This window comes from Chiloscyllium plagiosum, unplaced genomic scaffold (genome assembly GCF_037043375.1).
Source record: "Chiloscyllium plagiosum isolate Xiang-an unplaced genomic scaffold, Cpla_swu_hap1 HiC_scaffold_46, whole genome shotgun sequence".
NCBI lineage: Eukaryota > Metazoa > Chordata > Chondrichthyes > Orectolobiformes > Hemiscylliidae > Chiloscyllium > Chiloscyllium plagiosum.
Window position 1 is genome coordinate 23652089 of NW_028270184.1, and position 25936 is coordinate 23678024.

At 41.5% G+C, this 25936-nt stretch overlaps 1 pseudogene across 1 annotated transcript; it reads left to right on the forward strand.

Moving 5' to 3' along the window:
- The first annotated feature begins 443 nt into the window (after nt 1–443).
- Nucleotides 444–25936, forward strand: LOC122545759 (NACHT, LRR and PYD domains-containing protein 3-like; annotated as a pseudogene). The gene is made up of 9 exons (XR_015754537.1): nt 444–469; nt 1019–1103; nt 2190–2359; nt 7510–7681; nt 7781–7846; nt 9994–11740; nt 17276–17362; nt 18842–19009; nt 23638–25936. The product of XR_015754537.1 is annotated as an NACHT, LRR and PYD domains-containing protein 3-like (transcript).

Consider the following 25936-nt stretch of genomic DNA (forward strand, 5'->3'; position numbering starts at 1 on the left):
CTATAGCTCAAATCCTCCAACCCTGGCAACATTCCTGCAAATCTTTTCTGAAATGTTTCAAGTTTCACGAATCCTTCCTACATGATAAGCAAACTTACCCAGTGTACTACCATTTTAATCTTCTCACAACTATTCCATTGAAAATTAATGTCTATTAAAATTAACTTACAGTAAACTAGATGGCCCAAGAGTTAGAATCTCATTAAAGAACATGAAATGTGCAATTAATTCTAGAAATAGCAGTCTCGATTCCAGGACTGTACTGCTCCCCCAACAGCCTGACTCCCATTGCCCTTAAACCTGATGGGGAGGGAAAGGTGAATGGAGGTTTCAGGTAAGAACAGTGAGTCATCTGACCGTTACTGACCAATCAGCAGCCCTTCTGTCCAAAACGTTACTCTGGCATTGTGACGTCACTCCCCTCCAGGTCTGGCCCCGGAAGCTCCTTCCGCTGCCTCAGCCCCTCAAGGTGTGTCCTCAAACCCGAGCCCGATCCTTCGGGATTGATGTGGAAGCTCCCACTGAGTGAGACCGTTTCATGCCGGGTCACAGGAAGCCTTGACTGTGCTGGGTGTTGATAGTGTCGGTTAAATATTAATCTGCTCAACCTGTCACTGAGAGAGGTGTGAAAAAGGGGATAAATCGGAATCACCTTCTTCTGTCCTGTCGATCTCTACGACAATCATATAACCAGAAGGTAACACACCGAGATCTTAATCAAGGTGCGGGAACAAATGACTGCAGATGCTGGAATCGGAACTGAAAACAACAAATGCTGGAGATCACAGCCGGTCAGATAGCATTCACAGAGGGAGAACAAGCTAACGTTCCGAGTCTAGATGACTCTTCATCTTAATCAATACAGTTAAATACTTTTAGTGTCATTGCATTTTGATATCAACATGATCATTTTGCTGTTATTAGAATGTAGTTTGCTTACATTTGTTGAATATCAGCAGCAACAAAATTCCGCCAGCATTTTTATCAGTCTAACAACGGTACATATTCTTTTGTTTAGCTGGTAAACAAATGCAAAATTATGACGGACGGAGTAAATGTGGGACAAATACAATGTACTTCAATGAAAGGAAGAAATGGAAAAGGTAAAGTTCAAAGATCAGCTGTGTTACTGGCAATATTCCCTGATGAGTATCAGACACTCCAGGATAGAATGTTACAATTTTAGGAAAGGCTGAGAAGTAACTGTGGCTATCAGAATGGTAAACAGCATGGCAGGCATCTCAGGAGACTGCATAGCCTGAGCACAACTTGCAGATGAATGGTATTTGGTGCTTGGCCACTGGGCAGACCACCTATGAACAAAAACAGTTGTTTTATCCCCTCATACATGATCTGTGGCAGCAGGAGAGATCATCTAGGCTCACGATCCTGCTACATGGAAACACAAAATTCAGTTTACTGAACCAGCTCATAACATCAATTGGATGGTCAGGCTGGTTGTAAACAGGTCTTGGCAGTGTGGCTGTGGAGGGAGGTAACTATCTGTCCTTCTGTGGTTCCATTCAAGCCTGGGTGTCCTTGGAGATGGGGCGCAGAATGTCCATCTCAATGCCTTTAGAGGGATGGAACACCACAGAGGCATACAGTGCTTTATTTCCTGTCCAACTCCATTTCAATTTTATCCCTTCCCTCTCTTCCTACTACGTCCCCTGCCATGTTTATATTTGGTATTGCATTGCCCAAAAAAGGCTGCGCTTGTAAATCATCAATTGGATACACATGAGTTTTTACTAGTGGTGGCTGCTCGTTATACAAAAAAAACAAAAAAAGTTACAGTGGGAAAGAACTCATTTTTATGTGATAACACCTCTGGGTAGAAACATATGCTAATAAAACACAGCAATGATGCAGGGTTAGAATTCTTAAGTGTGTTCAAGTTCAGCCTGCTACCCTAAATGTGTAATAGCTATGGGCAGAGTGATTAGAAATAACTAATGAGAACTGAAACAATTTAGGTTTTTGACTGTCATGTAGGAGGAGAAAGAGACCATTAATCCTTGTGAAATTGCTACATAGAGACAGGAAGAGTCTGTAAAATCGCACAATTATTTATTGCAAATTAATATTTTGTATCAATGGTTGAAAGTAGAAGGTTTTCGGTGTGATATTTCTTTAACTTTTTACATTAGATTTTTTAATTGCATGTTTTGTTCACTTTCTTCGGACAGACGATGATGGAAAAGGAATTAGTCAATTGCTGAATAGTTACAGCGACAGGGAGTTAACCCTGATTACCCGATTCTACTGTGAGAGATTGGAGGATGCAATATTAGACTTGGTGGAGAGCATTGCCCTGACATTAACAGCAACTGGTTCATTGAGCAATGGAAATTACGCTGTAAGTTATATGATAGAATTTTTCCATTATTCTATTATTAATCAGTAAAATGATTGAAGTGGGCATGTAATTGAAGGAACCAGCTCATAACATCAATTGGATGGTCAGGCTGGTTGTAAACAGGTAAATTTAAGGAAAAAGTAACAAGGTTGTGCATCTCATTAATGATATGAAAAACAATAAAAGTAAGGGTCAGGGGTACAAAAATAAAAATGCACCAGAAAATAGAAAATACTGAAACAATATTTTTTTCAAAGAAAAATAAATAATGAAAAGTTGTTTACTTGAAGGACCGATAACGAACTGAGGAGCAAAATAGAAATTAGTGAGGTGGGACCCCATGGCTTAGTGGTTAGTGGATGAACTCTCGTGATGATGAAAAACCACATGTCAGAGAATGTCAGGATACCAGAACAGTTTTAGCGAGATGGAAGAAATGCCATGATGAATATTTCACTGAGAAGAATAGCTTGTGTGTGCTCTGCAATCAACAAGATCCTAGCAGAGAGCATGTTAAATTGCCCAGAGGTTAAGTGCGTTAGTCAGAGGGAAATGGGTCTGGGTAGGTTACTCTTCGAAGGGCCTGTTTCCACACTGTAGGGAATCTAAAAAAAATAAGAAATATGTTGTCAAGTTTTAAACAGGTCACCTTATGAAGTTCAAGTTCAAGTACCAGTAAGGTGCCACTCATGTCACTGAGGCAGGTAATGTTGAGGGACTCTTGATGAAGTGTCCTGTCCAGATCATTGAAAGTGAGGAATTACAACCCCTTGTGAAGTTTTCTTGGCTTGGTCGTGTTCCATGTTATTCATGTCCAGTGAGTTTAGCTGAGAAATCTCTGGACACTGTTCTAATTACTTTTGCTAATCAATATGCTCCGTAGTGTGCTCTATCAAAGTCTGTTCCCATATTTGCCTCTTGTTAATTCTGGATGTTGAATATAAACGGTGCATAAATTCTGACCCACTGTCATAAATATAATTAAGTAAAATCTGTTGCTGTTTGTTGCTGGAGAATTATTCAGCTTTTTTCACTGACTAAGTTCCTTGAACTCACTGTGTCTACTTTTTAGGTGAAGGTAATTGGTCTCTAGTCAAATCATAATATAGATTTTCCACGTGCTCATGTGTCACATTGTAAAGAGTACAAAACAAACTGGTAAATGTGACTTGAAATTAACACGCAGAGTTCATTCAAAATGGTTTCTTACAACTACAAAATATTTTTAAACAAAACAAAAACAAGTTACATGTAATGAATACAGTAAATAGTTTTGCCATAGTGAATATGCCTGTCACCAAGAATGACCACAGCTTGAAAATTTATCAATTCATATTGAAGGGAAGAGCCTTTCATGTTTGGACAGATGACATACATTTATAAAAGTATATCATGCCAGCTATTCCACAGTAAAAAAAAACCTTCGGGAAAATGTTTACAAATTAAGACCAGAGCTGTGAAGGAAACATTTCATGATTCCAAAAACAAATTATTCCTTGGTGGAAGAAACATGAACCATCAAGCTAAGTCAGATAATGATTATGACATCAAAGTGAAATATAATAACATGCAAATTTATCATTTCATTAAGTTTCCTCCCCAGTGGCTCGGTGAGTATTTGCATTGCGTCATTAATTGTTCTTGCCAAGTTGGGAATGACATGCTTTCATGAAGCATTGCACTCGATTTGATGTAATCTAGCTGAATTCTCGATAGGATTGGGATCCAGGATTATTAAACAGCTGCAGTGAATGAAGGGTAGAATATTTCCAAGTCCAGATTGTTTGTAGATTGAATATCAGGGTTGTGGGTTTGGTACGATAGGAATATAAAGATACAGAATAAAGCAATTCATTGCAGCATGTCTGCACTAACCAGAAAGAAATTGAAAAAGAAAAATCGCCCAATTTAATTTTAAGGATGAGAAAGTGAGACTGCAGATGCTGGAGAGCAGAATCTCTGGTGCTGGAAAAGCATAGCAGGTCAGGCAGTATCCGAGGAGCAGGAGAGTCCACGTTTCGGGCACAAGCTCTTCATCAGGAATGGGGGGTGGCCCAAGGGGACTGAGAGATAGGGTTGGGCTGGGGTGGGGGGGGAAGGTAGCTGGGAATGCAATAGGTAGATAAAGGTGAAGGTGATAGGTTGGAGAGGAGGGTGGAGCAGATTGGTGGGAGGTAAATGGACAGGTAGGACAGTTCAAGAGGGCAGTGCTGAGTTGGAAGGTTGGATCTAGAGAAGGTGGGGGAAGGGGAAATGAGGAAAATGGTGAAACCCATATTGATTCTGGGTGGTTGGGGGGTCCCAAGGCAGAAGATGAGACATTCTTCCTCGAGATATCAGGTGGTTAGGATTTGGTGGTGGAGGAGGCCCAGGACTTGCATATGCTTGCTGGAGTGGATCACTCTGACACAAGTAGGGAGGATGTGTTGGGTAGGCTAGAGGTTATTAAGGTGGACAAATCCCCAGGACCAGATGGGATCTATCCCAGGTTGCTGAGGGAGGCGAGAGAGGAAATAGCTGGGGCCTGACAAATATCTTTGTAGCATCCTTAAATACAGGTGAGGTGCCGGACTGGAAGGTTGCTCATGTTGTCCCCCTTTACAAGAAGGGTAGTAGGGATATTGCGGGTAACTACAGACCAGTGAGCCTGGCGTTGGTGGTGGGAAAGTTGCTGGAGAAGGTACTGAGGGATAGGATCTATTTATATTTGGAAAATAATGGGCTTATCAGTGATAGACAACATGGTTTTGTGCGGGGGAGATCGTGCCTTACCAACTTATTAGAATTCTTCGAGGAAGTGACCAAGTTGATAGATGAAGGAAGGGCTGTTGATGTCATATGCATGGACTTTAGTAAGGCAGTTGATAAGGTTCCCCATTGTAGACTTATGGAGAAAGTGAAGTCACATGGTGTGCAGGGTGTTCTAGCTAGGTGGATAAAGAACTGGTTGAGCAACAGGAGACAGAGAGTAGTAGTTGAAGGGAGTTTCTCGAAATGGAGAAAGGTGACCAGTGGTGGTCCACAGTGGTCAGTGTTGGGGCCACTGTTGTTTGTGATATACATAAATGATCTGGAAGAGGGCACTGTTGGTATGATCAGCAAGTTTGCAGATGACACGAAAATTGGTGGAGTAGCAGAAAGCATAAGGGACTGTCAGAGAATACAGGAGGGTATAGATAGACTGGAGAGTTGGGCGGAAAAGTGGCAGATGGTTTTCAATCCAGCCAAATGTGAGGTGATGCATTTAGGTGAGACTAATTCAAGAGTGATTTATACAATGAATGGAAGAGCCTTGGGAAAGGTTGATGAGCAGAGAGATCTGGGAGTGCAGGTCCTTTGTATCCTGAAGGTTGCTGCACAGGTGGATAGACTGGTCAAGAAGACATACAGTATGCTTGCCTTCATTGGACGGGGTATTGAATATAAGAGCTGGCAAGTCATGTTAAAATTGTACAAGACATTGGTTCGGCCACATTTAGAATACTGTGTACAGTTCTGGTTGCCACATTATCGAAAGGATGTGGACACTTTGGAGAGGTTGCAGAGAAAGTTTACGAGGGTGTTGTCTGGTCTGAAAGGTGCTAGCTATGAAGGGAGGTTGAGTAGGTTAGGTTTATTTTCATTAGAATAAAGGAGATTGAGGGGGGGGGGGGTCTGATTGAGGTTTACAAAATCATAAAGGATATAGACAGGGTGGATAGAGATAAGCTTTTACCCAGGGTGAAGGATTCAATAACAAGAGGTCACGCTTTCAAGGTGAGAGGTGGAAGGGTTAAGAGGGATACACGCAGCAAGTACTTCATACAGAGGGTGGTGGGTGTCTGGAGCACGTTGCCAGCAGAGGTGGTAGAGGCAGGCACAGTAGATTTATTTAAGATGCATCTGGACAGATGCATGAGTAGGTGGAGAGCAGAGGGATACAGATGCTAGGAATTGGGCGACAGGTTTAGACAGTACATTTGCATCGGCTTAGGCTTGGAGGGCCGAAGGGCCTGTTCCTGGACTGTAAATTCTCTTTGTTCTTTGTAAGCACACACGTTGAAAAGGCAACACTTCATGCAGTTGCAGTGATGTTAATATTGTGTCTGTTGGTGAGCTGAAGAATATTTATGACTTCAATTATTGGAGTTTCATGATGTTATCAGAACTAGTTACCCAAATTGCCCCAAATACCATAATGACCGTTGATATCCTTTCAATTCTTACTGCAATAAAATCCTGGCAATTACAAACTTTTCAATGTTTCCTACAAAATTTCTAATCTATTGTTTTGGATTTCCTTTTTGTTTCTTTGGATATAGCAGTGAAACTAGTCCACTTTTAATGTAGGAATTCATTGAAGGTGTTGTGATTCTAGCATCAAAGGCAATGCACAACAAACTGTTAAAGTGACAACATGGATCTCATGTTCGCATCATAGTTCAAGTGTTATGGATTCAAACAGGATTCCTGTTATGGATTCCTGAAGAAGGGCTTATGCCCGAAACGTCAATTCTCTTGTTCCCTGGATGCTGCCTGACCTGCTGCGCTGTTCCAGCAACACATTTTCAGCTCAGTTATGGATTCAAACCCAAACCCCAAAACTTCCACTTCCAATATTGTAGAGTCCAGTTTTGTTTATCACATGACTTGTTAACTGCAAGTTTCATGTCATATCCAATAGATTCCTCTATTCCTGATGAAGGGCTTTTGCCCAAAACATCGATTTTCCTGCTTCTCGGATGCTGCCTGAACTGCTGTGCTTTTCCAGCACCACTCTAATCTAGAATCTGGTGTCCAGCATCTGCAGCCCTTGTTTTTGCCTACTACTAATGTCTCCCTCATAGTTCTTCTTCACAAGTGGAGGCAAGGTCTCATCAGTGTGCTGAGATGAATATTCTTCACCAATCGAACATCCTTAATGTAACAGCTTTTCACAATTACGACACTGCTGTTTATCATTTTCTCTCTTTCATTGTTTTCCTTTCTATTTCTTCTTTTTCTTGTTTCTTTCTGGTTTATTCCATTGTTCTTCCTTTGTTTGTTTCTTTCCCATCTTTCTTTTTCCCTCATTTCCTCCATCAATTCATTCTTCCATTCCGTTCCTTCATCTATTGTTTCCCTTTTCCCATTTCCCTTTCTATTTTACCTGTTCTTCTCTTTTATTCCAGTATATCCGTAATCTTTCAGAGCATCAACAGAGAAAGGAAGCAACAAAACATCTTCTGAATACAGTGACCAAAACCAATGGCTGCAGAGAACGAATATTTTGGGAAACATTGGTGAAAATGCAAGAATCAAAGCCAAAACTGAAACTCATTCTGAAAGAAATTCAGAGCAGAGGTATTGTACAGTCCAAGTATTTCTAGCAATCAAACATGGTTGCCTCTTTAATAGGTGAGGCTGCCACACACTACTAGTGAAATGAAACATCTTTCCCAGGTTTTGACTTGCTTTATAATGCACGCATCGGAGAGATGGAAGGAGAGCTATCAGATCACCTCAAAGGTAAGTCAAAATAAAAGTAATCGTTAATCATAAAAACGTACCCCATTAATCAAATTCTAACATTTTATTTGTGTCTCACATTTCATCACTGAAAGGAAACAAACCCTCCAAATTATTACCATGAACTGTTTCTATAAAATGCAATCCAAGTTACAACACAAAGCAAATGAACTGGAACTTGGGCATGGACAGTGTTCCATCTGCCACAGATTATATGCCACATGTGAGATATTGAGCTTTGTTGGAAATTGCTGAATGCTCATTTTGATTTTCCCAGCTGCTCTGGAGCAGACTGAGCCCAACCTTCCAGTTTTAGATGCTGAACCACAGTCACATTCAGTTTTGCAAGTCAGTTGGTTTCAAAATCTTCCCTGGTACTTTGTCAGGCCATTATTTCTTTTCCCTTCAGTCACATCAGGGTCTGAAAAGAAGTCTTGCTTTTACTGTCAATACAAGGGTGCCTTTCTGCAAACGTAAACCGCAATATCGCCAGAGTCTCGGAATCTACAAAGTCTGTATTGGGCTGGAGTCACATAGAGCTCCAGACCTAGTTAAAGCTTAAATCAAATACATATCAGACTGAGTAAAGATTATGTCGTTTATAGGATCACAATTGGTTCTAGACTAGTTACTGATGAAGTCAGATCTGATGAATACAGAAGTTAGAGTGTGGTCCCATAGTGTGGATAGACTGAACTGATATGTATGTATTGGTTGAAGAAGGTCTTGATTCATATGTCGGCTCAACCCTGGGCAATGACTTGAAACGCACATTGACCTAAAGAAGGTGAGGATATGGGTCACGTATAGAAACAGAATCTTTAAACATCCAAGTGTCATATTTCTACCGACTGCATATGTACTAGAGTTCAACATGTATCAGATTGCACACATGTTGTTTGGGCATTGAATGAAGGCACAAATAGGGCTACAATGATATTAGCTTGACCTAATTGATCAACCAGGACTAGATAAGGAATTGTTTTTCAATAAGTCACATATCCCAGAAACACATTTCTACACACAGTGCTGAAACATTGGATTTGTGAAGAGCCCATATTTGCTGAAATTAGATTAGGTTAGATTAGATTAGATTAGATTACTTACAGTGTGGAAACAGGCCCTTCGGCCCAACAAGTCCACACCGCCCCGCCGAAGCGCAACCCACCCATACCCCGTCATTTACCCCTGTTACCTAACACGACGGGCAATTTAGCATGGCCAATTCACCTGACCTGCACATCTTTGGACTGAAATCTTACTGACGTAGAGTGGCTGTGTCAAAGACTGTACTCAATTGTCTGGCCAGGCAATTAGTTGACTTGGAAACATATTTAGGCTCATTTCGAGATAAGATTTGCTTCATCTATGTCTCGGAGATTGTTAAAACATGAAATCAAATATGGGGTCAAGCTGGGTATAGGTAGATTCACATGAAGATTCAGAATAGACAGGGAGTCCATTCACATACAATCTTAGACTGTACAATGAGAGGCTTCAGCTTTCGCACTGAAATGGACAATGAGTTGATAAAATTGGTGGAAGATCCCAATGTGATCCTTATACATCGACAGTGTTATTTTATAATTATGGTTCACATAGCACATTTAATTGTATCACTGGTTTGTCATCCTGTTCCCAACATTAAGCATTGAAAAAGTGAGTATTATGCACAGTCCCTATTCAGCCAGTGGGCCATATGTTTACATTAGGTATAAATTGTCTGAGATTGAAGCAGACATCAATCTTATAAACACTCTGATACTATCTCCACTGGGGACAACAGACAAAACAAAAATGAATACAGTAAATAATAATAAGTGAACAATGTGATAACATTTGGCTTCTCAGATGTTCCAATGGTAAATTCTCCTCAAATGGAGATGACGATAGAGTGGAGGGGCTTGTCTGTTATAATGTAAAATCTACTATAATCCATCTGATTCTCCCTGATTTATATTTAATTTAATTCAATATTTATTCGATAAGATTAATTTCTAGCACAGCGTAGTAAAATTTGGATTCGACTCACATATTTTGTATTGCTACCCAACTCAAACTCCTCCTTGCTTCTCGTTAATTGTTTTAATGTAGTTAATTAACAAATAAGAACAATGCCAACATAATTTTGATCATGGTCATGAAAGGTATACAAGATCAACACAAGCAACACCTCCTCCACCAAACCGAGCATGTGGTCAAACACACCATCAAAGGAGACAGCAAAATAACGACCATTTCCCTCACTGATCGATATACAGAGCTTATCATTATTTCCACTCTGCGTGAACGGAGACTAGTGGAACATGAGCTCCTTTCCAGAGGCAGGGAACATGAAGAATGGCAGCGGAAGTACGTCACCAACGAACTTGAAAAAATCCGGATTGATCAATTATTCAGGAGCAGTTTTGGCCACTCTAGCCTGTCTGGCACCACGGTGGTTAGCGGAGTGGCTGGCATTGGTAAGACACCAATGGTGCAGAGGATGGTCCATGAATGGGCAGCAGGAAACATCTATCCTCAGTTCCAATTTGTTCTACATTTCACATTTCGAAATCTTAATGCCATCAACAGAGCCGTTTCTCTGACTGAAATCGTATTGGATCAGTACCCTTATTTAGAAAAGATAATTGAAGATATCTGGATGAAACCTGAATATCTTCTCTTGGTTTTTGATGGATTAGATGAGTACAAACACCAGATTGATTTCACTGGCCGCGTGGCTGGTGATATCTCTGCGAATCACTGTGTTGCGCCTGACTGCAGATGTGAAGTTTTTGAAATGGTGCACTCCCTGGTACAGCAACAGCTGCTCAGAGGATGTTCTGTGCTGGTTACCAGCCGGCCGACTGCCCTTGACTCATTGGAAAAGGCCAATGTCAACCTTTGGGCTGAGATCCTGGGCTTTCTTGCTGATGAAAGAAAAGAATTTTTCAGAAAGTTTTTTGGCAGTGAGCAACTCGCTACCAATGTCTTCAAACACATCGAGGAGAATGAGATCCTGTACACCATGTGCTACAACCCTTCATATTGCTGGATCATTTGCTCAACCTTAGGCCCGCTCTTTACACAGCTGAAGTGCAAGCAACCTCTTCCCAAAACTATCACTCAACTTTTCTCCATCTACCTTTCCAATCTCTTGGACAACCACAAGTGAGATGTTGAGGACCAGCGAATGGTTTTACAGTGACTTGGGGAGTTGGCTTACCAGGGAGTTTCGAAAAGGAGAATTGTTTTTAATGAGAATCACTTCATTCAGCATCAGCTGGAGTCCAGCAAATTCATTTCAGGATTCATGATGGAGATCTTGGAAAGGGATGACACAGCTAAAAACATTGTGTACACATTTCTCCACCTTACCATCCAGGAATTCTTGGCCGCCCTGGCTCAGTATTTGAGTCCAAAGCATCAGAACGTGGTGGAAATGCTTCACTGTGCTTTTAAGAAGGATGATGGTCGGTTTGAGATTTTTATTCGATTTTTAGTTGGTCTTTCAACACCCACTTCATCCCGAAATCTGGAACCATTCCTGGGTCCGCTGTCTCATCACACGACCTGTCAGGTGATAGACTGGCTGCAGGCCAATTTTCAGGCAGAAATCAAAAACATGGACAGAGTCACTGGAAAGAGGAAACTGCTGAACACATTCCATTATTTGTCGGAGTCTCAGAATAGAGCTTTAGTTCAGAAGACCATTGGATCTGTGGAACGTTTGAACTTTGGGGACTCCAATCCAAAGAATGCACTGAGATTGAACCCAATGGACTGTTTTGTAATGTCTCATGTTGTACAACTTAGTGAGTCAGTGATGGAGTTGAAGGTGGAGAAATGTTATATTCAGGAGGAGGGGATCAAACGATTGGCCCCTGCAATCCACAAGTGCAAAGTTCTAAGGTATGTATTGATCCGGGTGAAATTAGATAACATGTCTGCAATGACCCATTGATTTTCTCTTATAAATTCCACCTGATATAAATTTCATAGGATCATAGAATCTCGACAGAGCAGAAAACGGTCATTTGGATCATCTAGTGTGCAACAACCCTCTGAAGTGCATCCCATCCAGACCCCTCCCCTATCCCTGCATTTCCCAAGGGACATGAAAGGCTACAGAAAAGATTTAGAAGGATGTTGCCAGGGTTGGAGCATTTGACCTATAGGGAGAGGCTGAATGGATTAGATTAGATTAGATTAGATTAGATTACAGTGTGGAAACAGGCCCTTCGGCCCAACAAGTCCACACCGACCCGCCGAAGCGAAACCCACCCATACACCTACATTTACCCCTTACCTAACACTACGGGCAATTTAGTATGGCCAATTCACCTAACCCTGCACATCTTTGGATGGTGGGATGAAACCGGAGCACCCGGAGGAAACCCACGCAGACACGGGGAGAACGTGCAAACTCCAGACAGTCAGTCGCCTGAGGCGGGAATTGAACCCAGGTCTCTGGCGCTGTGAGGCAGCAGTGCTAACCACTGTGCCACCGTGCCGCCCACAACAGTCCCAGTCCCGTGGACTGGGACTGTTTTCCCTGGAGCATTGAAGGCTGAGGGTGACCTTATATATAGAGTTTATAAAGTCATGAGGAACATGTTTAGGGCAAATAGGCAAGGTCTTTTCCTTGGGATCTGGGAGTGAGAGGGGAAAGATTTAAAAGGTACTTAAGGGGCAACTTCTTCAGAAAGAGGATGGTGTGGGTATGGAATGAGCTGCCAGAGGAAGTGGTGGAGGCTGGTGCAATTACAACATTAAAAAGGCATCCGGAGGGTTTATGAATAGGAATCATTTAGAGGGATATGGGCCAAATGCTGGCAAATGTGATTAGATTAATTAAGGATATCTGGTCGGCATGGACGAGTTGGACCAAAGGGTCTGTTTCCTTGTTGTACATCTCTATGACTCTATAACCCATCTAGTCTGCACATCCCTGGAAACTATGGGCAATTTAGCATGATCAGTCCATCTAACCTGCACATAGTTGACTGTGGGAGGAAATCGGAGTACCCAGAGGCAACCCCCGCAGACACTGGGCGAATGTGCAAACTCCACACAGACAGTCACCCAGGGATGGAATCAAACCCAGATCCCTGGTGCTGTGAGGAAACAATGCTAACTGTTGAGCCACTTGTCACTATAGTAGCTGAATCACAATTACTATTCGTTTTTTTTCCTGAGAATCAAGGAGTTTTCCATGCTTTTTATTTATTTTTAACGCTACTACCGCATTGACGTTGATACTGAGTGCTCTAACTATAACAAAAAAAAGCACCAGGCTAACTTGGTTGGTCTTACACTGAGACATTCAAAGCCACAAGGAGTCTGGCAGAGTCTTTAACTAGTGCTATGACAAGGAAACAAAGAACCGAGCCAAATCATTGTACCTCTGTGTTCACAACAGAGTAAAATTAAAATCTTCAAAGATTTTAACCTCAGCAATTCCTAACCAGACTTTATAACCAATCGCAGACTCTGTTGATAATGAAACCTAGACGGTAGGTTAATAACTGAAACAACAACAAAAAAAGCAATTTATTACCAATATAGGAACTTTAGCACATCAAACTTAAACAACGAAGTTTGAAACCAATAACCTTGTTTTCAGGGCAATTCACACAAAAGACAGACAGACAGACAAATAAACACAGTGAAGGGATAATTAAAATAAAGTAACAAAACTGGCCAGATTAAGTGGTTTTCATATCTTACTCTCAATGTATATTTAATGGTTTCTTTGTTAATTTTCTGAAGATATCGATCTGTGCCATCTTTGAATTCACTCTGAGAACTGAAATTCTGAAATAAAGTGGAAGGTTAGGCAGGGAGCATTTAAATCTTCATGCTGTAACGTCAATAGCTAAGTTCATTCTCTCAAAAGCACAGTCCCAAAAACCAACTTAAACTGTGATCTATGCCTATGTTTGACCATCTCGTTCTCTCCCAAAAACAAATGGAAATTGCTGTTCTGAGGAAAGCTCATTGGACCGAAATATATCTATCCACAGATGCTGCCAGACCTGCTGCGCTTTTCCCTCAATTTTTGTTTTTGTTTCTTATGTCCAGTATCCACAGTTCTTTTGATTTTATGTTCTATCCCAGGCTTGTTCACAACAATTCCCAGGTACTGGCCTGATCAATTCCCAAACATTTCTTATCTGGTTCAATGTGCTGCTCTCCCACTGTGCTGAAACATCTACAGGATCCTATTGATCAAGAGCTAACCTGCCATTACCTGTGAGGCCCCACCTCACGAACAAACAGCAGCTTGTTTGTTTGTTTTGTTGAAACACAAGTTGCTGTTCACAATCCAAAGATCATTTCCAGCTCATTGCAGTTCACAGCTACAAATCAAAATTGATAAAATAATAAATTAAACGAAAAGTTGGCGAAGGTTTGAACACTAATCCTAAGAGGCCCTCAATTAAATGAACAGACCTGGTGTGTGACTGAACACAGTTCACTGACAGAGAATAGCAATGGAGATCAGGTGGCAAATCAAACTGTTGAACCCAACCTCTGTCACCAATTGTGTGCCATTACAGAGATGAATATCATCCTTTGTAGTTTACTTTTACAAACCAAAGCTAATCTGATATTGTATTTGACCCAACTATTCACTAGATAAATAGTAAGTGAATGCTGTACCTAGTTCAATGCAGAATACGTTGCTAACACAGCAAGGCTGCCATTCATGTATCTGAAACTGTTACAGGTGAGGGTCAGGGTGGGTTTGAAATAGAGGTTCAACAGTCTGTGATTTACAGGAGGCATGATCTGCCCTTTGTGGTAGCACAAAATTCACCATTCACCTCAGCAGCAGGGAGATTGGGCAGTTCATCACCACATATTTTACATGACTGTTGGGATGAACAATTATCCATTCTGCTTGGAACTGAAAACGTGGCTTGTGTATTGTTAAATACATCAGAGAAGCAGGAATTTATTGATTGATTGATGTCTATAAGTCTTTTTCTTTGTTGTGTTATCCAAGCAGGGCAATAATGCCTCACAATTAACCATTGCTTTTACTCTTTGCTGGATTACATATGGATGAGTTCAATGGAATATAATTGCACAAATGTTTTAAAAAATTGGATATAAGACAATCAATTTTTTGTCTTGCGTTCAACTTGTCATAGAGACAAATAACATGGAAACAGACCCTTTGGTCCAACCAGTCCATGCTGAACGTAATCCCAACTCAACTAGTCCCACCTGCCTGCTCCAGGCCCATATCCCTCCAAACCTTTCCTTCTCATGTATTTATCGAAATATCTTTTAGAGTCATAGAGATGTACAGCATGGAAACAGACCCTTCGATCCAACCTGTCCACGCCAACCAGATATCCCAACCCAATCTAGTTCCACCTGCCAGCACCCAGCCCATATCCCTCCAAACCCTTCCTATTCATATACTCATCCAAATGCCTCTTAAATGTTGCAATTGTACCAGCCTCCACCACATCCTCTGGCAGCTCATTCCATACACTTACCACCCTCTGTGTGAAAAAGTTGCCCCTTAGGTCTCTTTTATATCTTTCCGTTCTCACCCTAAACCTATGCCCTCTAGTTCTGGACTACTCAACCCCAGGGAAAAGACTTTGTCTATTTAGCCTATCCATGCCCCTCATAATTTTGTAAACCTTTATAAGGTCATCCCACAGCCTCCGATGCTCCAGGGAAAACAGCCCAGCCTGTTCAGCTTCTCCATATAGCTCAAATCCTCCAGCCCTGGCAACATCTTTGTAAATCTTTTCTGAACCCTTTCAAGTTTCACAACATCTTTCCAATAGAAAAGGAGACCAGAATTGCACACAATATTCCAACAGTGGCCTAACCAATGTCTGGCCGCAACATGACCTCCCAACTCCTGTACTCAATACTCTGACCAATAAAGGAAAGCATACCAAACGCCTTCTTTACTATCCCATCTACCTGCGACTCCATTTTCAAGGAGCTATGAACCTGCACTCCAAGGTCTCTTTGTTCAGCAACACTCCCTAGGACCTTACCATTAAGTGTATAAGTCTTGCTAAGATTTGCTTTCCCAAAATGCAGCAACTCGCATTTATCTGAATTAAACTCCATCTGCCACTAATTGCACCCATATCCACCACTTCCTCAGGAACTACCCTCTGAGTTTAAAAAAATTTCTTCTTGTGACTTTTTTAACTCTGTGTCCTCTCACCTTAAAAATGTGCCCCTAGTCTTGAAATCCCTCATCCTCGGGAAAAGACACCTACCATTAAGCCTTTTTATACCGCTGATGATTTTATAACCCTCTGAGGTCACCTCTCAACCTCTTATGCTCCAGTGGGAAAAAATCCCAGTCTATCCAGCCTCTCCTTATAACTCAAACCTTCCATATCAAAGCTTCCTGGTAAACCTTTTCTGAACCTTCTCCACCTTAACAATATTCTTCTTTTACCTAAGTGACTATAACTGGACACAGTATTCCAGAAGAGGCCTCACCAATGCAAACTTCAAAGAATTATGTACCTGAATCCTTAGCTCCCTCTGTTGTACAACACTGTCCAAAGCCCTCCCATTAACTGATTAACCTCTCCCCAAGTTTGTTGCATCAAAATGCATTTATCTAGATTGAACTCCATCTGCCATTTCTCAACCCATTGACCCATTTTGTCAAAATCCCTTAGAAAATCCTCTTCTTTACTATGCCACCAATTTTGATATCATTTGCAAACTTACTAACCATGCCTTCTGTATTTTCATCCAAATCGTTTCTATAAGTGACAAACAAAACACAAGCCAGAACCGATCCCCGTGGAACATCAGTGGTGACAGGCTTCCAAGTCTGAAAAACAACCCTCCACATTGTCTCCTGCTGATAAGCCAATTTTGTATCCAATTGGCAAGCTCTCCCTGAATCACATGTGTCCAGTTTTGGGTTAAAATATATATTCTATTTCCAGGTCATAAAATGGGTAGTACATAATAAGGCCATCTGGCCAATTATGTCTGCACTGGCTCCTTAAATGGCCTACACACTTCATCCTATTCTCCTCCTCTTCCCTCAAAGCTATCACATGTTTTCTCCTTCAGGTATATATCAAATTCCTCTTTTCAGAGTTGTGCTGGGTTGTACTGTCAATAGCCTTTCAGTCAGTGAATGAGTAACAGCAATTTACTGAGTAAAATATATGATAAGAACTGTACACCTCTCACTTTTCACCAAACAATTAATCTATTGTTTGAAATATGTGTTCACTGGTCACCAACTAATTCAGTGAGAATAGTTATGTAAGATTTCAATCTGTTTTCTAATACTGCACACTGTTCTATCTGCCCATGCCTCAGTGTGTCAATGAGAAACAATTGGATGGAGTTTCTGTAAGGTGAAGTTTATGTTATGTTAATCGGAGAGATTTCCCACCCCTTGATTGTTTTTTTTTCCTTGGCTGTTAGGCTGAATGACAATAACATTGGAGATACAGGAGTCAACATTTTGTCTGCATCATTGGTGCATTCGGAATGCAAAACAAAGCGATTGGAGTAGGTAATCTTCCCAACATTAACCCCAAATTTTATGTGCAATGATTTGTGGCAAGTTGGGAATTTGCTGTATCTTTGGCATGACCACTGTTGAAAATATAGGGGAAGGTGAGGACTGCAGATGCTGGAGATCAGAGTCAAGAGTGTGGTGCTGGAAAAGCACAGCCAGTCAGGCAGCATCCGAAGAGCAGGAGAATCGATGCTTTGAACATAAACCCTTCATTAGGACTCCTGATGAAGGGTTTATGTTCGAAATGTCGATTTTCCTGCTTCTCGGATGCTGCCTGACCGGCTATGCTTTTCCAGCACCACATTATTCAATCTTGCTAGACTGCACCTGGAGTATTCTGTTCTGTTCTGCACAACAAGTATATATTAGATGCAATCAAATTTCAACAGGAAGATATTAGGGAGAAATTGAATCAGAATCTTTTTGTGGAAATTATGGTCACATGGTAACCAATGGAGATGTTTAAAATGCTGAATGATGGGACAGGGTCGTTAGCTAAAAGATCAAGGAAAGAGCATTATTTTAAAGTTACAGTTAAGCCATTCATTCAGGAGCCAGTTTAAACCACACTTCTTCCAACTAGAGAAGCACAATTTTCAGATTCTCAACAAAAAGAGTTGTTAAGATTCAGAGACGAAAGTAAAAAAGTTAATTTTTTTGTTCAATTAATACAATTTGGCCTCAGCTGATGTGTTTACATCCCACGTTGTTACAATGCTCGAGGAGAGATGCAGGGCATCGGAGAAAGGAAGAAATGTCTCATGAAAAGGATTTCATGGATCATGAACACAAGGTCCGAAGATAGATTGCAAACATTGGATCTGTCTCCATTAAGGAAAGGAAGCTGTGATGTAATTTGAATGAAGTATTAAAAATGATAATGACAGTGGAAAGAGTCGGTAACAATAAACTGTTCACTGCCATGAAATGATCAAGTATATCAGCACAAAAATTCAAGAAATTGCCAAAAGAAGCAAGAACAATGTGAGATAATCTTTTCTGCACAGTGACTGGTTAAGGTTGGAATGTTGTGCCTGACTGACATCATGGCAGAGGCCGGTTCAACTGAAGTGTTCAAAAAGGAATTAAACTTTGGTCTGGAAAGGCCCAGTGCACAGGGATACGGGATACAGAGTGGCAGGAAGTGAATTGCTCATTCGGAGCCTCGAATCACCTCCTCCTGCACTGTACCCTGTTTGATTCTGTGAGGTTGTAGGTACGCATTTTCTTTTCAAAATTAAGAGTAATGTCTTTCAATTAAGGAATAATAGTGTTAAAGACTAAAAGCATTAAAGTTAATTGATTATTAGTTCGTCATTACTGAGTCAAATAAAATGAAAAGGAGGCTGATGGTTCAAAAGCTTTCTCACTTTGTTATGCTGATCCAATTATTGCTCTTCCTTCTCAGTGGAATTTCTTTTATCTTTTCGAGCTGTATTGAAAACTGATTTGTAATTATCAATCTTTAGTTTGCAGGATAACAATCTGACATTTGCTTGCATTGAAGACCTGAGGATGGCATTTAGTCAGAGCGAATCATTGTCAATGCTATACCTGGATGGAAATAAATTCACAGATGATTGCATTCCGAAAATGAGAAACTTCATCATCAACTGCAAGAATTTGGAGCTGATTCAGTGAGTGCATATGTTAAAACATTAAACATTTCCATTGTATTGTAAACAATAATTTCCTTAAGTCATGTCCACAGCAAGTTCTTCAGGGGTGCTTAACATATTAATTCACCGGAACATAGAAAATCAGAGCAGCAGCAGGCCATTCAGCCCATAAACCCTGATCTATCATTATATATACCATGGATGATTATCCAACTTTGAACCCTGTTCCTGTGTTCTCCCTGATATCCTTGACCCCTTTAACCCTTAAGAACTTTATCTGCCTGGCGTTATAGAGATGTTCAGCACGGAAACAGGTTATTTTGTCTAACTGTCCATGCTGAACAGATACCCCATCTAGTTCAGATGGAGTTTAATTTAGATAAATGTGAGGTGCTACATTTTGGAAAAGCAAATCAGGGCATGACTTATACACTTAATGGGAAGGTCCTGGGGACTGTGCTGAACAAAGAGACTTTGAAGTGCAGGTTCATAGTTCCTTGCAAGTGGAGTCACAGGTAGATAGGATAGTGAAGAAGGCATTTGGTATGCTTTGCTTTATTGGTCAGAGGACTGAGTCTAGGAGTTGGGAGGTCATGTTGAAGCTGTACATGACATTGGTTAGGCCACTTTTGGAATATTCTGTGCAATTCTGGTCTCTCTCCTAGAGGAAGGATGTTGTGAAACTTGGAAGGGTTCAGAAAAGATTTACAAAGTTATTGTCAGTGTTGGAGGCTTTGAGCTGTACGGAGAGGCTGAATAAACTCTGTTTTCTCTGGAGCGTTGGAGGTTGAGGGGTGACCTTATAGAGGTTTATAAAATAATGAGTCCCATGGTTAGGGTAAATAGACAAGGTCTTTCTCTGGGATGGGGGAGTCCAGAACTAGAGGGCATAGGTTGAGGGTGAGAGGGGAAACATTGAAAAGGGACCTCAGGGGCAACCTCTTCATGCAGAATGAGCTGCCAGAGAAATGGTGGAGGCTGGTACAATTATGACGTTTAAAAGGCATCTGGGTGGGTACAAGAATAGGAAGGAAATGGGACAAGCGCTGGCAAATAGAACTAGATTAGGTTAGGATGTGGAGCTGCCAGTGTTGGACTGGGGTATACAAAGTTAAAAATCACTCAACACCAGGTTATAGTCCAACAGGTTTAATTGGAAGCACTAGCTTTCGGAGCACTGCTCCGGACAACCACCTGATGAAGGAGCAGTGCTCCAAAAGCTAGTGCTTCCAATTAAACCTGTTGGACTATAACCTGGTGTTGAATGATTTTTGGATTAGGTTCGGATATCTGGTCAGCATGGACGAGTTGGACCAAAGGATCTGTTTCTGTGCTGTACATGTCTCTGACTTGTTATGGACCAGGCCAGACCCCCTCAAAACATTTCAAGAAAGTAGCCTAGACCCTAACTTTGCTCGTTGTTTTAAGAAGGTGTAAAGTGGATATTCCAGGAGAGGTGCCATTGGTCAAACCACTTCGTTTTAAACAAAAACGAATTTATTTGCAAGATTACCCAATGCAATAGAAGCAAAAGAGAACCGAATGCAGAATAACCTCACCTATCCAAAAACCAAACAGACTTTACCCTTTGTTCCCTATACTTGCAACAATCCCCATAAATACCTCGTGGCACAAAAGGTAGCATCAAACACAGGGTCTTACAGGAGAGAGGTGTCAGACAGAGAGGATCAGCACGAACCTGCTTCTTTCACGTAACTGTTTCTTGGATCAGCAGCCTCAAAACACTACCTGCCTGCTTTCAGTGAATAGCCAGACGTCCAAAAACCAAATCAAACCAGAGAAAAGCTGAGCTGGCGGAAGTGACCATTCCCCTTTCATTGCACAAATTCTTTTAAAAATAAAACTTTTTGCTGGAGGCAGTATCTGTAGCGAAAATCAAACTGGCCGTAAAACCCTTCGAAACCCAAACCTTTTGGAACCTGTGTCTTTTACGATCTCTCTGGGGGGGAAGAAAACCAAGTACAACAGAACCTTGTTAAAGGAGCAACATCATCACAGACTCTATTTGACAGCATTTGGCCCTAATCCCCCTCAACCCTTTGCATTCATAAACCCATCCAGATGCCTTTTATATGCTGTAATTGTACCAGCTTCCACCACTTCCTCTGGCAGCTCACTCCAATCTCATACCATCCCTCTGTGTGAAAAAGTTGCCCCTTAGGACCCTTTTAAATCTTGCCCCCTCAACTTAACCCTATGCCCCTAGTTTTGGTCTCCCCCAACCCTGGGGAAAACATCTTGTCTATTTGACCTACCCATGCCCCTCATTGTTTTATAAACCTCAATAAGGTCACCCCTCAGCCTCCCACGCTTCAAGGGTAACAGCCCCAGCCTATTCAGCCTCTCCCTCTAGATCAAACCCTCCAACCCCAGCAACATCCTTGTAAATCCTTTCTGAACCATTTCAACTTTCACAACATCATTCCTATAGCGAGAAGCCCAGAGCTGCATGCAGCATTTCAAAAGTGGCCAAAGCAATGGCCTGTACAGCCACAACATGACATACTAAAGCAAAGAAATACAGATAGTAGAAACCTGAAACAAAAGCCAAATTTGCTGAAGAAACTCAACAAGCCTGACAGCATCTGTGGAGAGAAAGTAAAGTTAATGTTTCGAGTCCAGTGATCCTTCTTCACAGCTGACTCTGTTTCTCTATGTGTAAACCTGCTGAGTTTCACCAGAAATTTCTGTTCTTTTGAGAACAATATTTAACTTTTTCTTTCCAACCATTCAGTGTTTTAGCCAACAAGCACTCTCTCTGACAGGGAATTTCACAGACTCACCTCAACCTGAGTGAAGAAATTTATCCTCAGCTCAGCTCGAAATAGCCTACCCGAGATCCTTAGACATTGACCCTTGGTTCTGGACCTTGGGAACATCCTTCCTGTGTTTACCCTGACCTTTCCTGTTAGAATTTTGTAGGTTTCTAAAAGGTGCCCCATATTATTCTAACCTACAGTGAAAATAGTCCTAACTGATCCAGTCTCTCTTCATTCATCAGTCCTGCTATCCCACGAGTCAGTCTGGGAAACCTTTGTTGTATTCCTTCTATGCATGAATGTCCTTCCTTAGATAAGGGACAAAAACTATACACATGACTTCAGGTGTAGTCTCACCAAGGCACTGCAAAGAGGCAACTAGACAGCCCTGCTCCTGTCGTTGAATCCTCTTCTCTCTTTTTTTTCTCTTTTTCTGTCTCTCTCTCTGTCTGTCTGTCTCTCTCTCTCTGCCTCTCTCACACCCGGACTCTCTTCGCCTCAGCATGCTACTCTCTAAGGGGTTGTGGGGGGGAGAGAGACTGTCACACATCTCCTTCTGGAATTTGTCTTTGCAAAGGAAGTCTGGAGAAAGATGCAGTGGCCTTTGTCAAGGTTTATCCTGAGCAGCTCCATGACGCAAGACTCCGTGCTCTACAGTCTGTTCCCCGGGACGCACAACGAGACAAACATCAACTACTCCTGGAGGACCGTCACCTTGCTGAAAGACACTCTTTGCTCTGCCTTAAAGTTGTTGATTGTTAGTTCCCACCTTAATCACACACACTGCTGTTCACCCTCCCTTTCCAGGAGTTAATCCAGCTGTTCTTTGACACTGAATACTCAGCAATCTCCTTCCCTGTTCTAGTGATTCAACTTCCAGAATTTTCCTCAGTCACTTCTCACTACTACCCTCTGGTGGATGCTCTTTCTCCTGCTGAGTCCCATGGCCTCCGCGATTCCCATCTCATTAAGTTGAAACAAGTTGTTATCTCTTATTGGTTCCCTTTGCGCGAGTTTCAGGTCTAGTCTGGTTGACAATGTCCTCACAAATTAACGAATTGGGTCCCTTGTGTTGCTACTGAGAATCTGATGCTCCCCAGTCGGAATCTATTCTCCATCCTTGCCATTTGAAGCACTTCTTTGAGATGGTGTTCAAAGTGCAATCAACATTTCAGTGTGAAGTGATGTAAAATCAGCAAAATAAAAATCCTTGCCCATATCTGTCTTGATACCAGTCGTTAGGAAGGAGTCATTACCGTGTTAATTACGTGTGTTGTAAACTTCAGTGCCAAAGTTGAAACCAGATATCCATCCCATTTTCATTCCATATTCATATCTGAAACATACATCTTTAACCACACATTGTATATCAGTCAGAACTATTTAATGTCCTCTGAAAATACCTCTGGGCTAGACCAGGTAAGATTCCCAGATTCCCTTTGGTGATGGACATGAGTGAAGCAGATGTGTATTTACAGCAATCACTGATTAGGTTCTATGAAAATGGTGACTATGAAACTAACTTTCAATTCCAGATGGATTAATTATTTGAGATAAAATTCAGCCAGTTGCTGGCATTTGTACTCTAGGTCACTGCATTACAAGTCCAATGTGATTTCCCCCAGTCCAACTACATCCTCAATTTACATAATTCCCCAAATATTAACACCTTAGTTTCTTACAGCACTGTCTGTGTGTGCAGCAGCTCATTAGATTCTCTTTCCCCCACCACTTACACCCATTTGTTACTGTGTAGCTGCTCACAGTTTGATTTCAAAATGGGTGTTTCAATTGGAAAATTATGAATGATTCTGTCATTTTAACTTTATTAATTGGTTGGTTATTAATCATTAATTTCTTTCTTAGATTATGGAGGAATCAGTTCAGTTCAGATGGAAAGAAGCAGCTCCGATCACTGAGAGAATGCAGGGCTGGTGTCCGAGTATTTGTATGATCAAAGGATCAAGAAATTGCCAACTATTTGGACTTGATATTACTGAGAGGTGTATTTCTCTCACCTCCATCAAGTGAAACACATGAGATATTACATTGGCTCAAGAAAAACAATTTCTGGAATTCCGAAATAGAATGGGAACGATGTGGAGTATTCTATAGAAACTTTCAGTAGCAGCTGGTGTGTGTTGGTGTGTGGGTGATATTCACCATCGAGCACAGGGAGATGGAGCGGTGATTGTGAAGCTTTTATAAAAGAGTCCGAGAGATCGCCATCATAGAAACAGCCATTTCGGCCAGCGTGCCCATGCTGTCCAGTTTTCACCGTTAAACTAGTCCCTTTTGCCTGTGTTTGGTCCATGTACCCCCATATCTAACCCATCCATACACCTGTCTAAATGTTTCTTAAATGATAAAATTGTACTCACTTCCACCACCTCTGGCAGCCCATTCCAGACACTCACCATCCTCAGTGTGAAGAAAACTGCCTCTCTCTGCCCTTTTGTATCTCTCCCCTCTCACCTTAAACATATGCCCCAGAGTTTTAGACTCCCTTGGGGAAAAGCTGCTGGCTACCTACCTTATCTACGCCTCTCATGATTTTATAGTTCTGTATAAGGTCACCCCTGAATCTCCTAAACTCCAGGGAAAATGTCCCATCCTATCTCATCTCTTCTTGTAGCTCAAACCTTCCAGTCCAGGTAACATCCTAGTAAATCCTTTCTGCCCTCTTTCTAGTTTAATAGTTACTTTCTATAGTAGAGCGACTAGAACTGTGTACAGTATTCCAAATGTGACCTCACTCATGTCATAGAGTCATAGAGATGTACAGCATGGAAACAGACCCTTCAGTCCAACCCGTCCATGCCGAGCAGATATCCCAACCCAATCTCGTCCCACCTACCAGCACCCGGCCCATATCCCTCCAAAATCTTCCTATTCATTATACCTATCCAAATGCCTCTTAAACGTTGCAATTGTACTATCCTCCATCACTTCCTCTGGCAGCTCATTCCATACACCTACCACCCTCTGCGTGAAATAGTTGCCCCTTAGGTCTCTTTTATATCTTTCCCCTCTCATCCTAAACCTATGCCCTCTAGTTCTGGACTCCCCGACCCCAGGGAAAAGACTTTGCCTATTTACCCTATCCATGCCCCTCATAATTTTGTAAACCTCTATAAGGTCACCCCTCAGCCTCCGACGTTCCAAGGAAAACAGCCGGAGCCTGTTCAGTTTCTCCCTATTGCTCAAATCCTCCAACCCAGGCAACATCCTTGTAAATCTTTTCTTAACCCTTTCAAGTTTCACAACATCTTTCCAATAGGAAGGAGACTAGAATTGCATGCAATATTCCAACAGTGGCCTAATCCTGCACAGCTGCAACATGACCTCCCAACTCCTATACTCAATACTCTGACCAATATAGGAAAGCATACCAAACGCCTTCTTCACTATCCTATCTACCTGCGACTCCACTTTCAAGGAGCTATGAACCTGCACTCCAAGGTCTCCTTGTTCAGCAACACTCCCTGGGACCTTACCATTAAGTATACAAGTCCTGCTAAGATTTGCTTTCCCAAAATGTAGCACCTCGCATTTGTCCGAATTAAATTCCATCTGCCACTTCTCAGCCCATTAGCCCATCTGGTCCAGATCCTGTTGTAATCTGAGGTAACCCTCTTCGCTGTCCACTGCACCTTCAATTTTGGTGTCATTTGCAAGCTTACTAACTGTACCTCTTATGCTCACATCCAAATCATTTATGTAAATGACAAAAAGCAGAGGATCCTTGTGGCACTCCAGTGGTCACAGGCCTCCAGTCTGAAAAACAACTCTCCTCCACCACTCTCTGTCTTCTACCTTTGAGCCAGTTCTGTATCCAAATGGCTAGTTCTTCCTATATTCCATGAGATCTAACCTTGCACTCAGTCTCCCATGGGGAACCTTGTCAAAGCCTTACTGAAGTCCATATAGATCACATCTACTGCTCTGTCCTCATCAATCCTCTTTGTTACTTCTTCAAAGAGCTCTTGTACACCTGCAACAAGGCATTCCAACTCCTGTACTCCATACTCTGCAATTTGTTCAATTTTACAATAAACCTGTTTGTTATTAATTATTCCTTATTACTACCTGTCTTCAGTTGTACATAAAGCTATACTCAATTTGTCATAAACATATGGTTGTTTGTGTAATAAACATATGTTCA